At 41.2% G+C, this 13,492-nt stretch overlaps 1 protein-coding gene across 5 annotated transcripts in view; it reads right to left on the bottom strand.

Annotated features, from left to right (window-relative positions):
• Nucleotides 1-13,492, bottom strand: part of LOC124158432 (putative polypeptide N-acetylgalactosaminyltransferase 9) — a 488,889-nt gene that overhangs the window by 135,952 nt on the left and 339,445 nt on the right. For 2 of the 5 annotated variants that reach the window (XM_046533514.1, XM_046533518.1), the window contains exon 1: nt 11,731-11,933. The exons of the other annotated variants lie outside the window; for them this stretch is intronic. The gene's annotated coding sequence lies outside the window, so the exon portion shown is untranslated. Of the gene's footprint in view, nt 1-11,730; nt 11,934-13,492 lie in introns of those variants that run through there. 5 annotated transcript variants of the gene reach the window in all.

Here is a 13,492-nt window from a genome sequence, read left to right as displayed (position 1 = left end):
AGCCGATACTCCAGAGTAACGGGGAACAACATCGTTTGAGAAAGGCGCTAAATAAACAGAGAGAAACAACAAAATAAGAGAAATATTTTTCCGAACGGGTATGTAAAAAAATTCGTGTTTCATTGGAACAATAAATGACCTCCATAGGCCGCTTCAAAGAATAATACCTCAATTTTCTCAGCTAATGCAGAGTCCTCCCGTGGCGTAGTTCGACAACTGGTGCAGCAGGTCGACACTTACCGCGTACCGCGATAGCATTCAATCAGCGCCGAATATGACGCATTTACTGGCAGTAATTTGAAAGACAAATGGATGCCAATAGAGAGTCATCAGTACGTATAGTGCCAATGCGATGCAATCACGTAGAGAAGCCAATAAATATCATTTAAAGCACAAATAATCATAAATCAACAATCCTTAAATTAGTTTGACGCAGCTCTCCATTCTTCTCCTATCTCGTCCTCTCCATTCTTCTATCCTATCCGCTAATCTTTTCTTAGCGACGTATTTCTTATCTGTTACGCCCTCTATAACCCTTTGTCCCATTTTAACTCAATCGGGGCCGTCCCTTGCCCTTCTTCCCTTCCACCTGTTCTTCTACGATTGTCTTCATCAGGCCATCATGCCTCATAATTTGGCCAACTGGGTTGTCCCGTCTTCTGCTTAAGGTTTTTAGAAGAGTTCTCTTTTATCCTTTCACTCTTCTTAGCACTTCCTCATTAATAACTCGATCGATCAATTTTATCTTCATTATTCTTCGGTAGCACCGCACTTCGAATGCTTCCAATCTTCACTTTTCTGCTACTGTCATCGTTCAAGCCTCGCTTCCATAGAGAAACATTCTTCTCCTCCGGTTATTCTTCCATCCTAACCTTCACTGAAGACAGCGTTCCAATCACCTAAAACAATAAGGCTTTCTTCACCCCTTACCTGTTTGATTACTTCCCTGATATCATCGTAGACGTCTTCAACTTCTTCATCCTTGTAGTCTGTCGTTGGCATGTAAACCTGTACCATTACGGCATCTACCGGCTTAATCTCTAACTTTACCATAACTATTCTTTCATTGTACGGTAGGAAGCTTTTCACACGCATTCCGGCGCTCTTTCTGAACATTATCCCAACCCCTGAAATACCGTTTCGGGATCCCGTGTGTCCTACGCAAATCTACTCTTGTTTGAACAATATCTATACAGTATTGCTTGAAATGATGTTTCAAGGTCATTTTTAAAGGGATCTGTTTTAAATTATGTTTTGAATAATAATATGTCGTTAAAATTTACATTTGAAGTTTATGGGGTGATGATAAATAATTTATTTTAACAACAGTCGCCCTACTTGAACACAAACTGCCTTCAAATGTTAGTTCCTCACGAAATTATGGTCTGGAGTCAGGTAACCCAATCTTCCGGTTAACTTGAGCCCAAATAAAATAAAAAAAATAAAGTATCAACAATATCACAATCAGTGGATTTTGTCTGTTAAAATATTCATAATAAACTATAATTTAGATATGTAAAATTAGTATGTCCAAGAAAACAAAAAACTGTGCCCATTTTGAAAATAATGTTAAAGGTTTCAAAATCTGGGCTCAAGTAGCCCGTGTTCACGGTAGTTATCAGGGTAAACACACAAAATAAAAAAGGAACGGCCAACCGCAATATTCAACTGATTTCCCTGAACCGAGGAATGTTGTAGATCGCCGGTGTCTTTGCGCAAATACGCGATCCTACCGCCCACTTCTCCGAACTCGAGTCCCCTCAGAAAAAATCCCTCAACGGCCCCAAAACAAACTCCACCTCCTCACTCCGCCTCGCGACTTCATGAGGGACCACTCGGCTGCCTCGCCGCTTCAACTTCGGGCATTTTCGCCCCCGGGATACCTTGAACTGGATTGTGCGCACGGACTTGAAGATTTAAACCAAGCTCTCACCGTTTAAAAGATCGAATTCAAAAGCGGATCGTCCACACCCCGAGACTGATAAGAGAGCACGAGCAGCAGACAGATATTGATAGCAGAAGATAGAAGAGAAGATAGGATCGCATCGAAGGACCACGTGGACGAGGCGACGCCGAAAGAGTCGGGAACATGCTTGGGGAATGACCGACAGCGAAAAGAGATCCGCCCTCGCCCCACGAAATGCCATTCATACACGTAATTACGTTCTCCATTACATATCCGATGGAAAAACAGAATGAAGATGACTTCTCTATAAATGCCGCCTTCTTCCACAAGGCGGCAAATTATTTCCAATCATTTTACTTGGACAGCTAGCGAAATATACTTCGCACACGCGAAAATTAAATTTATTTCTAAGATATACGTTCATTCGAAATACAAGGAGCACCAGCTCCAAGAAAATCGTAGTTCACTCTGATAGTCACGCAAAAGGAAAAAAATACTAACCATTCGATAAGCAATTATTTTGACATATTATCCAGAAAAAATTCCGCCGACATTTTTCTCACTGAAAACACTTAAGAATGCCTTCGAATGCAGTTTTCAGGCACGCTCGATAGTCGCTCTAAGGGACAGGGAGGGAAGAGATGGTCATACTTGCACTCATGTTACAATGGTACAACTTAACAGGCAATTTGCTAAAAACCCAACTTAGCGTATCATACAATTTCAAAGTGCTATATTCAAATGTCATCAGTGGTAAACTATAAGAAAGATAGTCTTTGTGTTTCATAGGAATATCGGTCATTACATAAACATAGTGAATGAAAATACAAGGCTAAAGCTTTCAATGAAAGGTAAAAATGTATTGGGAAATCCTATCAGTAGAAAAATCTCCTGGCAATTCTACTTCATAGAATAATGTACCATTTCTCTGGGTACAGAAAATTAGGTTTCGCAAGTGGTTGCCCACGCCAAATGCAGTAGGTAACTAGCTAATGCAGGACACTGAAAAAGTTGAAATGGTAGCAACTGAATCGCCGATAATCCGATTTAGTTACAATGCTGATTCTTCTCCTCATTTAAAATATTAAAATTTTTAACGGAAACAACGATGGCAAGCGAAATAAAACGCAAACGGGACACACATCTCAGGGCTGAAATGTAAAAAAAATTAAAAGTTTCACATTTTCTACGTTTGGGCGTGCAGAGGAATGACATTTCCGCTCTCTCATTTTATTGAAGACAAAATGCAAGATCACAAGATGGCTACAATGCCCGTCGTTAGACTGACATTCATTCAAAAATATTTATGTCAGTATCAAAGTATTCAGAAGAGATGAAACAAATTAAACACATCAACTTTTACATTTGATTTTCATCAATTCGCTCGGATATAATATTGGTTTAAACATCCATATAAATTGCAATTTAAAGTAATAGCGATAGAAGAGAGTTATAAAAAATCCAAGAGTTCAGTGGAAATGACATATCATAATTCAAGAAATTCCATATTTGAATTGTTTTCCTATGGAGAAATCTAAGACACTGCACCTTATCACTGTATGTCTGGGAGTCACTTTCCTTCAAGGAAAGAGAGGACGCCCTTCAATGACTAGTAGATTCAAAATATGGTATAGGTTTATTCATTAAAACAAAATATCAAATCAATTTCCTGTATTCTGTGAATACAATTGTAAATTCGCGCATACGATCGAGTTTGCGACTCTTGATTGGAAAATATCGGACCTTTTTGTGGAAGACAGATTTACTGTTGAGGTTAATACGAAGGCAGTCAACAGGTAGTCGGTCAAACCTGACTTCCTGAGGCAATGTCGTATCGTTGACGAAGCCAATAGTCATTACCTTATGGGAACACAAATTGTGACATTCAAACTCGGCATTCGGGGTCGTTTCCTGGTCCATCGATCTCTCGATGAATCAAAAAAGGAAAGACAATTGCAGGTTCCACAATTTAATAATTACTGCGACCGGTTTCGAATACATGGTATCATCATCAGGCACTTTTGATAGAATTGTTTATTTTGATAGAATAGAAAGTAGTCAAGAGGGAGGAGGGGAAGTTAACCATTCCCCTAACTTCCCCTCCTCCCTCTTGACTACTATATAAGTGGAAACAATTCCATCAAAAGTGCCTGATGATGATACCATGTATTCGAAACCGGTCGCAGTATTTATTAAATTGTGGAATCTGCCATTGTCTTTCCTTTTTTGATACATCATGAAGGAGTTCCACCACGTTTCGCCTGACACGATGGAATTCATCGTTCTCTCCTCGCATTATCCGTTTTCGCACTCATATTTGATCCCTGTTTACAACTGCATAGTAGCCGAAGCTCAAAGAGCCAATAAGGGTCGTAAAAAAATATGCTCTTCTCTTCGCTAAGCTCTCCAATCGAATGAGTGTCGTCCACGAGTCTCTTTGGTTTCAATGCGTTGCATTTCACTTCACTGACGTCCTTACTAACTGCCCAACGCACCACCCGCCACCCACCCCATTGTATCTCCCCGTTAAGTGTTCAGCAATTCAGCCTCCTCCCAAATGTTCAGCGGCCGCAGAACGTTCGTTTATCTATGACATAATAAATGTATCGATAATTCCCTTGGAGATACATCATTTTTCAAATAGTGTTTCTAAAATAACCACACTTATCTCAAAAGGCCTCAACGGCCATGAGTAGGCGCGAAGATAGCAGGCAGATTGAAAATTAGACCATTTTCAGTCAAATTTATCGCTCTATTCAGATTGTAGAAAAGTATCAAAGTCGCGACGCCCGATCATTTGCAATCGCATAACATTCACTCACCATTCAAAACCAAATAACGGTAGTAGATTCCTACTTAATCAAAAATCGTTTGATTACTTTTCTTTGGCATTCGCCCCTAAAGCATCCCTTAACAATTTCCAATCTGCATCCGAGTAGTGCTTCTCAACGGGTCAACGGCGGCAACTTGTGAAACCATGCCTCACTACATTCACCGCTCATGAGCACTTGAGATTCGTGCATCCACACACGAATCATCAGATCACTAAGCCCCAAAACTTCGACATCACCATCTTCATAATTAGATCTTCACACCAATCATTTTCCGCATATAACGGGTAAGTTATAGATTTCATTTTGAACAGGAGTGGAATAGGTGACTGGGAGACAATTTAGGAGAGTTAACTACGCAACAGTCAGGTGAAACGAAGGAGATCAATGAAGTGTTCAGAGTCGTATGTCGGTATGATAGAGGAATGGCAATGAGATACTCACACGCACATTGAGGCACCCAAAATTAGTGCGACTAGCACTGAATGCTATAAAATACCCTGAAAATCATTTTAAAGCCACGACTCTAGCCTGATTGATAAAGATATTTCGGGGAGAACACCTTACCGCTAGAGATATATTTCAGGGGGTTCAATCATACATGTGAAGTATGCCGTAAGCCTTGTCTCCGCGACTTTTTAACGCTGAAATTAATTCAGATATGCATATCGCCTCAAACATAGCCCAGCTGAATTTTTAATGAAGCAAGTTTGTACCGAATTGAACGAGAAAAGTATAGCTTCTCAATCAGACTGACGTGGATTTCCGTTCGTCTTATTTGAGAATGTCCCAACATGACATTTGGTCCCTGTAATTAGATTCTCCTTGGTAGCACCTCGACTATACTACATCGGCAACACATGATTACCAAATAAACAAGCTTAATCTAAAAATATGTACAAAACTAGTTAGTGTATGCAAAAAAATATATGTACTCCATATGAATGCTGTATTGCTAAGATTTTTCTTATGAAACAATTGCACAAATCTATGCAATAGACGCTATCTGATTATAATCGAATAATCTACGCATAGATTTGTGCAATTGTTTCATAAGAAAAATCTTAGCAATACAGCATTCATATGGAGTACATATATTTTTTTGCATACACTAACTAGTTTTGTACATATTTTTCGATTAAGCTGTGGATATATCATTGGAATATTTCGAATATCGATGTGTTGGCGTTTTCAACAAGTACTTTTACATTCGCAATCGAGTAATGGTCAAATTCGATGATAAACTTTGCAACTATTACGTGCCACGTTCATTTCTGGTGTCAAAATTGTACGAAAGTACGTTGAAACATTGGGGAAAATGATAATTTTTATTCTCATAATTCCTGAATATCATATGAATAATGAAAATTGCCTCGTGATGACGTCAGCACAATGTTATCCTTAACTTCGAATACAAGCGCAACAGCACCGTAAGCTAACTACCGGGAGGCAAACTGGGAGAGATGCGAGCACCACCGCTTTTCGCACAGTGGAAACGAATGACACAGCGGACGATATGAAAAGAAAACACCTATGTATTATATAGCATGCCCGTTCATGGAGGTCTTTCCTTCGAGTATATCTGAACGAGAGAGCGCACCAACTCCTCCAACCCATTAACATTAGGGTGGTTTCCTATTATTTTTTTAATGCCTAAATCGAAAGATTATTACTCCTGGATTACGTATTTCACGCATTTAGATTTTTAAATGACGAAATATATTTTTCGCGATTAAATGAAAAGTGAACATTTTTCAGCGCGCGAAAACGCGACGGCTAAGTATGAATGCCGGGAAAACCACGTGTGACGTCGTTCTGGTTCCCGCTGCTGCAAGTGAGGTGACCTTGGGGCGACGCTTTGAGCGCTGATACGACGCAGGATGCTAGCAGGTAGCAGAGTACCCTCCTAGCTGGTAGCGCTTGGCTTAAATAAGGATTATTAGTACCTTATCAAACGATGAAAACTTTCGACCTTAGCCAGTTTTAATAAGTGATTATTAAGACATGTTTCCCTGAGCTCTGTGCCTCATGCATGCATTGGTAATCTCAGACAATGTATCTACTCGTATATAAACTAGGTCCCTGTGACGTCACGTGGAGTGGCATCACATGGGCGCCAATCTGGCCTTTTTCAAATGAGGATAAATATAGACCATTGCCATTCGTCTAAACCGATATTTCTAAAACCAAATAATTTTTATATTATGAATACACTAATGGTGGGTAACGAATCGCATTCAATGCCTTTCGTTTTCTTTGATGAAGGAAAATAGTGTATTTGCGAACGTTGCGTCACGTCTCAATCTTTTCTTGGCTCCTTGAATAGCCAATATCTCGTACACCCTTTGTGTAGGAATTTTGTAATTTTGCAACATCAAAAGTATGATTAGTAAGCAATACTTACTATTAAGATTACTTAAGAATTTATTTTGTATTAAATTTACATTGGACGGCCAATTATTTTAAAATCATAGTCATACATTTTTGCCGGCACTGTTGGCTGTGAGGTGAAGTCCTCGCCTGCCAACCCGAAGGTCGCAGGTTCGAGACCGGCCCGGTAAATTGTACCTACCAAAGGTGGGGATTTCGGGTCATGGGGTTTGATTCGTGGCAGTGAATCGTTTCTTTAAACCGTTCATAATAAACCGTGGGAATCTCGAATCCATTTTGATATGTATTCCATCTGAATCTCGAATAGCTGTGAGTCTTGAATCCATTGAGATTAGATTATATGAATGTGTAATGTATTAATTATTCTAGAATCCATAATAATATGTCAACCTAATGCATTTCAAATAGTATGACGGAGAGTAATTCACAGTGATTGTTATTTTTCATTTTAAAGGCATCTCTTATGAATTGTTTCCAGACTTTAAAACCTCTTGCATTCGTATGAATGTCATGCTAAACAAAATTAGTAGTCAACGATAAATTAACAGTAAAACTCAATTAATTTTGATATAAATAACTCTTTAACGAAGTCCAATGCGTCATATTACAGAGACTTTTAACGGTCCTATTGCATGCAGCTATATATCAAAGATTTTCATACTTGTTAAAACACTTAATTGCGAGAGTGAAGAATTCATTTTAATTTCATCGAAAAATTCCCGTGCCTCAAGAATTTACATTTTAATGATATAGTCAGAAGAATACTTAAAGCAGTGATTACTCCGTGAAAACGTTCCTATCACCTTCTACGAAATCAGTGTATATTAAGTTCCGTCACACTAAAATACAACTCCATATGCCTAAGAGTCGAAAATCAATAGTAGTTATGGCGAAGTGTTCATTTTTATGGCCATTCGTCACACTCTAATGATGACTCACCGCCTTTCATGGGTAGCATAAACAATGTCCAGCGGAATTCAAACCGTTCTTATTGTACGATTCGGATTCGGCGGATTTGAATCTTCCATCAAATCGTTCATTTTGAACGATTCCAGAGGAAAACGTGGATTCAATTCATGCCCTTGTCGTTCATGAATGAATCGTTCATGTTGAACGATTAATTCATGAACGACACGGCTCTAGTAACTACCAGGGCTGTAAAAGGCCAGCTGTTTTCGGGGCGATGAAGATAAATAAATAGATTTAAACGAATGGACAAATAAAATAAATAGCCCCATCAATTCCTCACTTACATTTTCTCCTCGTGTTTTTCATAAGAATTAAAAAGTTTTCATGAAATAAAATTTAAGTTTTAAGCGTAGTCCCTAGATTTCCAAAACCGACACCTACCCGCATCATAGATAATAGGACAATACTGGCTGATGTCGCGAATATGCCAAGATGTAATTGAAGCAGTAACCATGCCGCTACCAAGGTGCATTAAGGCTGTACGTACAAGAGTGGCGGAAGGCGGTACTCGCTCTTCCAATATCGCGTCCATTCCCAGCACAAATTCACGCTATTCAGTGCGTGTGTACCTAAGTTTCACCCACGCCCCCAATACAAGCGCGTAAGCAATTCCCGAAAGTGACATAACGTAGAACAGGTATGGCGAGCTCAATCTACGGCCTCAATCGAGAAACAGAAATATATCTCCAGTGGTCGTATTCTGTCTGGCATCAAGTCCATCGCGACCTTCACAATCAACACAAGACCCACGCGGCTCCGAGTCCCATCCCGAAGGCTGGTTGGGGCCGGTGAGGGTTCAGCTCACCCCGAAAACAGTCACGCGCGTGTCAGAAAGGCTTCCTGTCCCTGCAATGGCGCCTCGCACATTTGTTTTTGACTGTCCTAAGGCTTTACCCTGGACTCGAACCGGGACCACTCAGCCAACAGCCAACTGCGCCCCGACCAACCAGTGTTGCTGCTGACGAGAAGAAGAAAGGACACGAAGAGAGTCCTAATCCTTTCTAAAAAAACGCGATGCCGGACAGCAGTACGAGATTTAAATTCAATCAAAGATGAAAGGCAGTGTAACCTCACCTTCGCCGAAAATTTAAGGTTACCAATGATTTAATACAATGTCAGCATCCAAATGAAAGCCATAGGTTAGTCAATCAAAAATTCCAGGCTGTATAACCTCACCTAAGCCGACAATTTAAGGTTACCAATGATTTACTACAATGTCAGCATCCAAATGAAAATAAGTTAGAAATAAACATGTCTCCGCCCGCCCGCATAAATGGAACCGCCTCATTTATGACTTACAAGGATATGTTACAAATGCACGGCAAGAGGTTTTGCATAAAAGCCATGCAATTGACACTCTTCATGCCAAACTGAATATTTCAAAAGATGTTTAAAATAAAATAGATGCGAGGATTATATTATTTTTGTGCTTGTACTTTAAGCGCGAATCAAGGACGCCGACGAAGTGCACGCAAATTGAGCTCCTCTATTGGGACGAGCCGCCACCGCCACCTGTCATCCGCTTTGGGCGCTATGAATCTCTAGGAAATGCTCAGTGCTCATCTCATCCACATACTCTGCGATACATTTTTCTTGGCGTGTCGGTGCGAGAGGAGAGAGCCATTAGCAGATGCAAACTTCCCAACGCGAAATACTCGGCTTCAAGGAATTTCAAGATAAATAATTAAGGAATGTGTCGACGGGAGAAGAAAGTTGGTGGGGCAATGGCGATGCTTTCACTGCCTGGTAAGAGGGCATCAGCCGTACGGAACGTAAACACATGAGCAGAGGCGCCGCGAAAGAGGAATTGCGACAGAGATAGGGGATGTATGCTATCGGAGAGTGTTGGGGGGCGGGGGGGGGGGGGGCAGACCCACGACGTGGCCGACGGCATTCGGAAACGCAAAGCGAACGCTGACAGAGTCGCCCAACAGGTTTTGCAGAAACATCGACTGATATCGTAGAGCGAGTGGTTCAGAGAATAAGGGCAATTAAAGGAGTACATTTTTAAGGCGACGCTCCGATAGCCTTACCGAGAAAACCGATTCGCCACATCTATGCATATAGAATAATCGACTTCAATTACGGCATGCATTCCCGCTAACTGCTCAAAAGTTGAATTTATACGGAATTACTGGCTAATGACATAATCATTCAAACGTTATCACAAGCCGAACATCACTTCCTGCCAACGAAGAAACTCAGCCTTTCGTTCAATTAACATTTATCCAGTGCCTATGCCATTAGTAAGAAGACACGTGAAACTGTGGAATCCGAATGTCATTTCCAGATAGATATCCAAATTTCTTTCTCAGCCAGTCGACCAAACAAAATATGAAGAGAAAACTGTTGGTTCCCCCGCGAGAATCCAAAGGGTTCGTACCTGGGAGGACGTGGAGTCCAGTCGGTGATGGATGGACTGCGTCTAGCGTGAGTGATGGTCTGTGGCATGGGGTGAGTTGTCTCAAGAGCACTGACAAACCACACTCCGTTTGCTCCGCCACGACAGTGTTTCTGGTTCAGGGTGATCACAGACCAGAGAGGGGCAGGAGAGACAAGATACCACATCGGCCGGTTAGTACAGCACAATGCTTCATTCGTAAATATAGAGAGAAAAGAGGCAACAGGTAACTGTAACTGCCTACGAAAGCCCAGGTTTTACATGACGGGTAATACGGTTTTCCACGATCAATAAGAGATCATAACGGCAGCAATAGAACGCGTAAATAGATTGCATGACTTGTAGTGTAGCCTACTAACCTATGTAAAACTTACTGCATGTTTCTGAATTTCTATTCTATATTCTATTTCTAACAGCATATAGTAGTATAGTTTGTTATTATACGGGACGTTTCTTGGACGGTGTGGTGTGCATGTGGGAGTCCAAATGCATGCTGGTGATTGATCACCCCCTGCCAAACACCCTAGAGGTGGCTCGCAGGGTAATTTGTAGATGTAGATGTATAGCTCTGTAGTATAAGAATCCATCCTCGAATACTTTTCTCCCATTATAGTTCACCGTCCAAGCCAACGGAGTCTATCATAATATCCTTCGCGTCGTCTGCACATATTTCATCCAGCCATTTCTCAAAAAGAAATATTCTAACTTTTCAAACGATGTTTGCACATTGGTGTTCATGCTAACCGTTGCCTTAAAGAGCAAAAATCATCATTCCCACATTAAAAGTTGGTATCTTTCTGATTTTCGCAGCCTGCGCTCTAAACAGTGGTTAAGTGTTCATGATCATTAAGTGTAGGTAATGAAGTGAAATCCGGAAGGATGAGGCAATGTGAAATCGTCGTCGGGAGATGCATAGCGCATCCCGAATCACCATCAGCACAGGCGCACGGCAAGTCACGCGTAGCGCACCACGGATGCACTAAACCTCAACCACCGAGCGACGCAGCATCGTAAACATTTGTACGCACCTGTCCATTCACGACAGTGTTTTCAGGAGGTCATCAGAGAGCTGTACATCCCTATCGAGTACCGCACGCACACTTACAGGGATGACTGATACCAAGCAGACGCCATGATGACGTTTCGAGAAGATATTTTGTCTTGGCAACATAGCCAGTGTTTACATGATGGTAGAGGCATCCATCCGGTTGAGCGATTTGACCTTAACTCACCGTGCGGAAGAGCACTCACTCTCAGCTGGCTAGCATCGTCAGATGAAGAACCGTTGCAAGATGTCGGGTGCAGCGTATTCCACGGCCCACTACCGTCATCAGTCAGCGCGAGGGAGGAGAAGACTGCCAAGGCCTCCTCGGAATTCCAACGCACTCACGCACGCACTCACACACTACACGTCCGCTCGGTCCGTGCTCAACCCTCGACTGAGGGAGAAGAGCAGCAGAGGCCGCTATCTGTGCCCGCCGGCGGAGGGGAGGGGGAACTTCCCCTCCATTCCATCCCCCCCCCGCCTCCTCGCGTCGTCCTTGGCCGGTTGGTTCCTCGTCCTCTCGGACGACTGCTGTTGTTGTGAGCGAGGTCGCGCGGACCGTTTGCAGCAGGCCCACTTGGATGCTTCAGCTGCGTGATGTAACATTCACTGCAGGGAATACATGCAGTACCTAGGTATCCTTCCAGTCGACCTCTAAAGATCTATTGGTTGATGATATCACCCGCGACGACGTTCCGGGCATAAAATTATTCTATCATGAGGGAAACGTGAAAATAACAACTTATGGTTACAACAACCACGTGTTATACACAATTCATATCATTAATAGATTAATTCTTCGGATTTTCACATGAATATTACGGTAACTATCCTTAAATGTTGATGCCTTGAATTCCATTTGAAATGTGACCCTCACATACTTCTGCTGCCGTGGCCGTCGTGTTGACATTCATTAAACGCAGGAAATTTGCAAAGGATAATTTTTGGTAACATAGTTCAACAATAGGATAGGATTTGAATGGAACTTTATGTAAATCGTCTCATTTTAAAGGAAAACCCTCATATTTCGAATAATACACATATTTTACCTCTGGACACATAAATTTTCGAGGTATTTTTCATGAGTGTTCTAGCCTGAAACATGAGTGATCTGGCGAAGAATCCCGAAATAAATTTGATTATAGGTGGAGAGTTCAACGTACCTTCGATAGGGAGACATATAGCTTCATTCCTGATGCGAGGGATAAAGTGATTTATGAGGCGTTGTTGCACGCTTTTATGTGAAATGAATTGCTTAAAAGAGCATCTGTACCTAACAGAGGAAGGGAAAAGTATTCTTGACTTATTGGCGAAAAATATACCTCATGAAGTAATAAGCGCGAACACCGTCGAAGGAATAAGCGACCATTGGGCAGTTGTGCTAAGTTATCTTTAAATATCGCTAAAACATTTTAACAAGAACGGAAAGTTATCATTTTTGAAAGCGCGGATTTTGAGGATTTAAAGAGCTATTTTAAAAATTGTTTCCTCGCGTTTCAAGTATGAATAATAAAGTTAAACGGAGAAGGTACTTGGAAAGCTTTTATTTCGCTCATAACTTCGGGAATAATAAGCTAGTACCCTAGTAAATAGAAAAAGAAGGTAGCGAATCGAGATGGTACGACGTGGAAGCGTAAAATCATCTAGGCAACAGAGAGCGTGTCATGCTGAAATGAAAAAGAGTCATCACGCGTTTATCCGCTAATGAGCGTGAGTTAATAATTAAAAATATATACGTTATCTAATGCCACCACGAAGGAAGCGTTCAGGAATGCATTCACAATTTTAAAAGAAAAAAATAAAATAGTAGAAAAGTTACGGGATAACCCCAAAGCATTTTGGTCTTTTGATGATAGGAAAGTTCAAGGTAAAAGATACACCGTTTGTTCGCTGAGAAACGATAATGGAGATCTGTTAAAAAACAGTTCGATAACGCCAATTTATTGAAT

Source organism: Ischnura elegans, chromosome 5, assembly GCF_921293095.1.
Source record: "Ischnura elegans chromosome 5, ioIscEleg1.1, whole genome shotgun sequence".
Taxonomy (NCBI): domain Eukaryota; kingdom Metazoa; phylum Arthropoda; class Insecta; order Odonata; family Coenagrionidae; genus Ischnura; species Ischnura elegans.
The sequence above is the reverse complement of the archived record's forward strand: the minus strand, read 5'-3'. Positions and strand labels throughout refer to the sequence as shown.